The 7,014-nt window shown below is 31.7% G+C and overlaps 2 non-coding genes across 2 annotated transcripts; both read right to left on the bottom strand.

Annotated features, from left to right (window-relative positions):
- Positions 1-1,422: 1,422 nt before the first annotated feature.
- On the bottom strand, positions 1,423-1,554 carry LOC112941919 (small nucleolar RNA snoR77). Its single transcript, XR_003247568.1, has one exon. It is a non-coding gene; the product is annotated as a small nucleolar RNA snoR77 (small nucleolar RNA).
- Positions 1,555-1,667: 113 nt separating this feature from the next.
- On the bottom strand, positions 1,668-1,765 carry LOC112941958 (small nucleolar RNA snoR1). The gene has a single exon (XR_003247617.1). It is a non-coding gene; the product is annotated as a small nucleolar RNA snoR1 (small nucleolar RNA).
- Between the last annotated feature and the right edge of the window lie 5,249 nt (positions 1,766-7,014).

Raw genomic sequence — 7,014 nt, 5'->3', positions numbered from 1 at the left:
TTTATGTTTTGAACAATTTATATAATCGCATAGATATCAAAATTACAACTTGCAATTTTTATTTCTAAATATAAATGGTTTATTCAATTTTATTTTTGTTTACCATTTTTTCAATTTTAAAAGTAGACAATTCTATCCTTTTAAAATTGAATATTGGTGTTTCGTAAGGGATTAATATATCAAGATAACAATTATTTACCCTCAATTAAATCAAGGGAGAAAATAGAAATATAGCAACAAAATTGCTTTTCTCTTATTTAGTTAGAAGGTCACCAAAAATTAATATTGTTCGCAACTAACTACTTTACCAATTATATAATATAATAATAATTCACTGATATAAATACAAAGAAATATTTTAAAGACTTTTATTCCCAAGACAAGATTAGATGGGCTGGAACAGACCAAACAATTAATTAATCATATATCTTGTATTACTAATCCATGTATTATTGATCCCTACATTATTAATACATGCATTATTAATCTTTATACCAAATAACCCCTAGTATTTACTACAAGGAAGTCACACACAGAATCAATGTAAGAGGGGATCAAGTAACACTGTAGTGAGACTATTGCATTTGAGAGGTCTGTCTAAGTATAACTTAGCTACTAGCCTAAGAACCACCATGATCACTACCTCAAGATCTACCCTTCGTAGAACATCTAGCACTCTATGAACTACTGAGATGGTATAGCACTGAAAAAATCTCAAATTAAACACTAGAAGGAGCACGTTTGGGCAATACCTTGACTTGTGACCAAATTCATCACAAACATAGAAATTTCAAGGATAAAATTAACCAAAAGGGGTTGTACGTCCTCCTTGTATAACCACTACAATGTTCACCATGACTAGTTTGATTGGAACTATGTCTGCTAGCACTATATGTTCTTTGTATTACTACATGCGCTAGTCAACACTGATACTTATGGGTGCATAATCTCGACCCCGGCCATTGGACTAACTCTTTGTGACACCGTCCTCTCTAGGATGTCAAATACTATCAATCATCCTAGCATGGTTGACAAATTATGAAGCAAAAATAGAATATACATATCGCATCGACTCATAAACAACGATCATTATATATAAAGATCGATGGTAATCAGTATATCATGTATGCATTTCAACAAACACTAAAGATGCACAAAACATAAATAATTATATTACAAGTATATGGATCACAATATTTTACTTAAGATTTTCCTCTACAACATAACAAATTAGATATATTCATATTCAAAAATTAGAAAACAAATGAAACTAAAATATATTGATTATATATGGCTTGGATTTTCCCACAAGATGAGAAAATACATTAAAATATTCATCAAATTCATAATATAAGTAATCATATAATAACATATATTATTATTAATCTGGAATATATTATGCTAATAAAAGCAATTATCAAAATTGTGCTTAAGATTACTAGACCAGCTTTAAAGATGTAAGTATATTTCGGTGAATCTAAGAGCGTAAAACGAATTCATTTTATGAGCTAATTAACACCTCTCTTTCCATCGATTATCGAAAAGGGGCCGCCTGAATTTCTACTCAAAAATTTACAAAAGCAAAACATTAAAGGAAAAAAACATTGGAAATTATATGTTCTGGGATTTGAAATTGAAAAATATAATAGAGATGCAATTTTTGAGGGGGTTCAGATTTTTGCTTAATGTTCCCAAGGAAAGAACCTTTTGAAGGGTCTTCTCATACAAGAGGTGTCAGAAATAGAAAAGTGCCATCATCTTTGCACCTAACAATTAATCAACTGTTCGGAAGTGAGAGAATATATAAAGTAGTTTTGACGATTGATAAAGTGAGTATGGTTCATTACTTGTTGTCTTGTGTACTTTAACTGCAGATGACATGTACATGTATGAGAGATTGCGGCAAAGAAGAAAAAATTCAAAAGTAAAGAAGGAAAAGAAGGAAACAAATATGGAAAGAAATAAAGAAGAAAACAAGTTAAAAAATAGCAGTTCAAGTCAAATAAGGAAAGTAATAAAGAAGTTACAATTCAAGTCAAATAAGGAAAGAAAAATATAGAAAAATTCAAGAAGGAAAAGGATTTGTAATTATTTTCCTTGTAGAAGTTGAAGACAAGTTAAACTCTACAAAAAGATCAAGAAGTTAAAGGAAAAAAAGTATCTTTGCAATAACAAAAATCGAGAGTACTTTTCCAGCAAAGCCAGATTGATAGATATTGCATAATCACGAAATATATAATCTTGAGAGTAATAGTTATTGGAGAAAAATCACAGAGCTTCATCACAGCAACGTAAGGACTAGGTTCACAAAAAAAAATTCACTCTAAACTATTGAATGTTGAAGTCTGATCAATTAAAGTCTAGGGTTATTAGTCTTTGTTAATTTATTCGAGGTTTATTATTGAGTTGCAATAATTACTAGATTGTGTAACAAGAACTGAATTTGACTTCTTGGGAGTAGAGTCTTGAGAGAATTGTAACAAAAAGTTGGTTTGACTTCTTGATAGAGAGGGTGTGAGAATTGTAAAGAAGGAGTGGGTTTGACTTCTTAGGTGGTTAGATTTAACAATAGTTGAGAGGTTTTGTAAACAAGAAGCGAGTTTGACTTCTTGGTGAGTGGATAGTTATAGTTAATTGAAAAGGGTAGAGTTTAAATTTAGATTCACTAATTAACGGAGTTGTAAATCTTGAATTAATATAAAACATCAGTGTAGTTTTTCCCTTCCTTGAGTTTGGAAGGTTTCCACGGTAAATCTTTATTTTATTGTGTTACGAAAAAATTACAAGAACCTGGTTCTTGTAATTAAGGATAAGGTTTCTTTAGGTTGTACCAGCGCAAGTCTTTTCATTAAAAGACTAACATCTTTAAAAGGATCAATCGCCTTACCACCTACACTATAGGAAGGAGCTTCTCCAACTCGACCACTACTGTTTAATTGAAAGTATTATGGATGGTGGTAGAATTGCATGATGGATCACTTACTAGGAGAAATAAAGACCTATGGGGAGTTGTGTTTGACGGTCTAACCATAGCCATGAAGAATGGAATTGATGGAACCACTCCAGTACCAAAGGATCGGAAAGAATGGAATGTTATAGATAAACTTGCAATTCAAAACAATGCTAAATCGAAAACAATCTTTGATTTGTGAAATAGGTACAGATGAATAAAATCGAATATTATCATGTAAAGATTCAAAAGCAATATGGGAAACTTTGTAAACTGCGCATGAAGAAACAACTCAAGTAATGAAGTCAAAAATAGATAACTTTAACAAACAATATGAACTATTTCAAATGGAAGAAGGTGAAACAATCCAAGTGATGCACACTAGGTTCAGTACTATCATTAATGAAATCAACTCACTAGGTGAAATAATTTCCAATAGGAAGGCAATCAGAAAACTTTTGAGTGTTCTTCCAGAATCTTGGGAATGCAAAATAGAAGTCATTACTGAAGCACTTGATCTAGATAAGTTAGATATGGATGAACCCATCGAAAATCTCATGACCTATGAACTCAAGAAAAAACAAGAAAAAGAAATTGGAGGCAAAAGAAAGGAGAAGAACCTGGTTCTTACAAGCATAACACCAGAAGAGTTTGAGGACGAAAACATTGCATTAATGACCAAAAGGTTCTCAAGAATGTCAAAATACGGAAAAGTGTTCCACGGAAGGAACTCTCAAAAAATCACTGAAAGTCCAACTGATCAAGTATGACACAAGTACGGAAGTCCGGATCACTTTGTCAAGTTTTGTCCATTAAAATCTCTAGAAAAAAAGAGGAATAGTTCCGAGAAACAAAAGGAAATCAAGAATGATAAATACATTCCCACAAACAGATGAATAACCAATCAAGAAGTTGATCTTTCAATGAAAAGGTACTTTGCCGCTATGGGGGACTTATCAGAAGAAGAATCTAGGATGGAGGGTTCGAAAATCAATCACTACTTGCAATAGAATAATCAAATAAATATCATTTTATTGCACTCATTACTGAAACAGATTCTGAAGATGATGAAGAAGGTGACAAACAAAGCAAGGTAAGTTTTCATCACATTAAAGTTAATACTGATTCATATTATAAAAAAAGAACTAGAGTCCCTGTTGAGTACTCATATAGATGCATATCAGTCAACTAGTCCTGAAAGAGAACAAATAATGGAAAACTATGTATCTTTCAGAGTAGAAAATGACAATCTTGAGAAACACAATCATTATCTATAAAATAAATTAAAAGAACAGATTAAAATCTCAGAATTAAGTAACAAGGGAATAAACTCTTATAGTGAACATCAGTTTGCTCTAGAAAAAAATTGTTAACCATAAATTGTCAGGCCTTAAATATAAAAAATAGGTTGCTACAAGAAACGTTTGATCATACAAAACTTGATTTGGATCGAAATCTTAGATGGAACAGGTCCTCTCAAATTTTAACTCAGATTCAAGAAAGAAAAACCACCAGTCAAAGTGGGATAGCTTTTAGAAAACAAAAAAATATTGTAGCACACACTATTCACGTGTCTAAAAGTGTATGCACTCATTGTGGAAACTCATGGCATTTAAAGAATCAATGTAAAACTCTATTTGATGCTTTTTATAATAATGTTAGGTTCACCAAAAAGGAAAAGGCTGATATAGCTAAGAATCAGGTACCATATAAAAATGCTCCTGATAAAAAGTTTTCTGATCTGCCTTTGTAGGATAGAAGAAATCTTATTGATCCTTTTACTCACATAAAGGGGACCAAGCTAATCTGGGTTCCCAAGACTAATCTTTGACTAGTATTTCAGGTGAAGGTTATAGGGAAAAGATCAACTTAGTACATGAATAGTGCATGCTCCAAACATGTGCTAAAAATGATAGAAAATTTCCTCTTGCTCTTTGATTTTCAAGGCGGCAGTTTAGTCCTTTAAAAGGATGAGAAATGCGAAAAATACAAGTAAAATAAATAAATAAGTTGAAGAAAGTGACATTATATCAAACATCTTTGATGATGCAACTTTAAGAAACATTGCATATGAACCTAGTTCACATCTAACAATCATTGATACACCTTAAAGATGAATTATTGTACTAACCTATGGTCTTGGAGATGGGGGGAATAATAAGGCAATAGGATAGTTAGACTATGGTACGCCTTCAAGGGGAACTTTGTTGTGTGAACCTGGTCCTTGTTATTCATTTGAAGTTATTGAAAGTTTATAAAGGTTTGTTCTCTGTGACTCGCCTTAAGATTCATTTTATCTAGGGGAATATGATGATGAGACATACTCATGAAGGCCTTAAATATGAAAAACTTGAGAAAAATCAGCCAAAGCCTAGCTTATCGAAATAAGTTAATGCATTATTGTGATTTCCTTTAGCAATTGGCTAGTAAACTAGTAATCTTATGCTTGTGTAGTTATACAATGAATATCTGCTAACTCAGTCTCGTACTATGATAGGTACACACTCCACACACATCTTTAATAATGTTTAGAAGGTCTGCAGATATTATCTCAACTCTTTCGCTAAAGGGGGAAACTGGTTTCTCTATAATATTCAAGTATGTACCATCCTTTTTCAATGCATGAATGTCCCGAGTTTGGGTCAAACATAAGAACTAGTGAACCTGGTTGATCATCAAAAATTAAAATCTTATAAAAACACCAAGAACCCTCTTTTACAATAAGCATCATTCAATCACAAATCGTTCTAATGATGCAAACCTTAGTCTTCAATCCACTCATGTTTTATTTTAGGGGGAACTTTGCTTGACCTCTCACTTCGGAACTAAGTTCACAAACTCCAAATTGATATTTCATCCATTCCAACCATATAACCTGTCTATGTCTCAGGGGAAACAATTCTCATAGAAATAAATTGTTGCTTTCTTTCATTATTGGTAAACATATCTCTATGCGCACCAAAATGTGGTGAATCCCTTACTTGTAGTTTGTACTCCTTCAAAATGTCATAAAGAAAAAGGCTATTAAAAAAATTCATGGAGGAATGAAAATGTTATGGAGTAGAGTTAAAAAAATTGATGATGTACCTCATGTTTCTCTTGATGAACATTCTAATAAAACTGATCAGAACGAAGGAGCTGGTGCACAATAGGCATACTGAAAAAAAATTATTAATGGCAGTAAACATCCCTTTCATCCTCACTTTAGCAAACGTTGTCCCAATCCTTAACCTCAATTTTTTGGACTCTTTGACTCGTTTATGTACTTATGTTTTTCTCATACATATGATATCATATGCTTTTGATTTAGGGCTCTAAGGTCTTAAACTAGTACATATTTATTTATTCATTTTCTCATTGAAGATGTTGATTGTGTGTGAGTTTAAGATGTATAATATTCTTATATTAACTTACTATATTTTTAGCAGAAGTGTACTATAAAGTGTCACCCAAGTGGCCATGAGTTAAAATGATATTGCACTCATTGAATGTTAATCGAGTTCTTTGGTTATTCATTTTCGATGATGCCAAAAGGGGGAAATTATATAATTTGGATAGACATAATATGTATAATTTGTCATCATCAAAAATAGGGAAAATTTTTTGGGGATGAGAAAACATGAAGTTTGTAGTTTTGATGGATGACAAAGAGATGTAGTTTTGATGACTAACAAAGAGTCTTGATATGTAACAAATCATTGTTTATCATCATCAAAAAAGGAGAAAATTTTGGGAAGTAGGAGAACATATAAAGTAGTTTTGATGATTGATAAAGTGAAGGCATGTTTCACTACTTATTGTCGTATATGTACTTTAGCTGCAGATGACAAGTACAAGTATGAGAGATTTCGGTAAAGAAAAAAAGTGCAGAAATAAAGAAGGAAAAGAAGGAAATAAAGAACGAAAGAAATAAAAAAATAGCACTTCAAGTCAAATGAGGAAAGAAATAAAGAAGTTACAATTCAAGTCAAGTAAGGAAAGAAAAATATAGACAAATTCAAGAAGGAAAAGGATTTGTAATTCTTTCCTTGTAGAAGTTGAAGACAAATCAAACTCTACAAAAG

The sequence above is a fragment of the Solanum lycopersicum genome, chromosome 7 (assembly GCF_036512215.1).
Source record: "Solanum lycopersicum chromosome 7, SLM_r2.1".
Taxonomy (NCBI): Eukaryota; Viridiplantae; Streptophyta; class Magnoliopsida; order Solanales; family Solanaceae; genus Solanum; species Solanum lycopersicum.
This window is presented reverse-complemented; position numbering and strand designations above follow the sequence as displayed.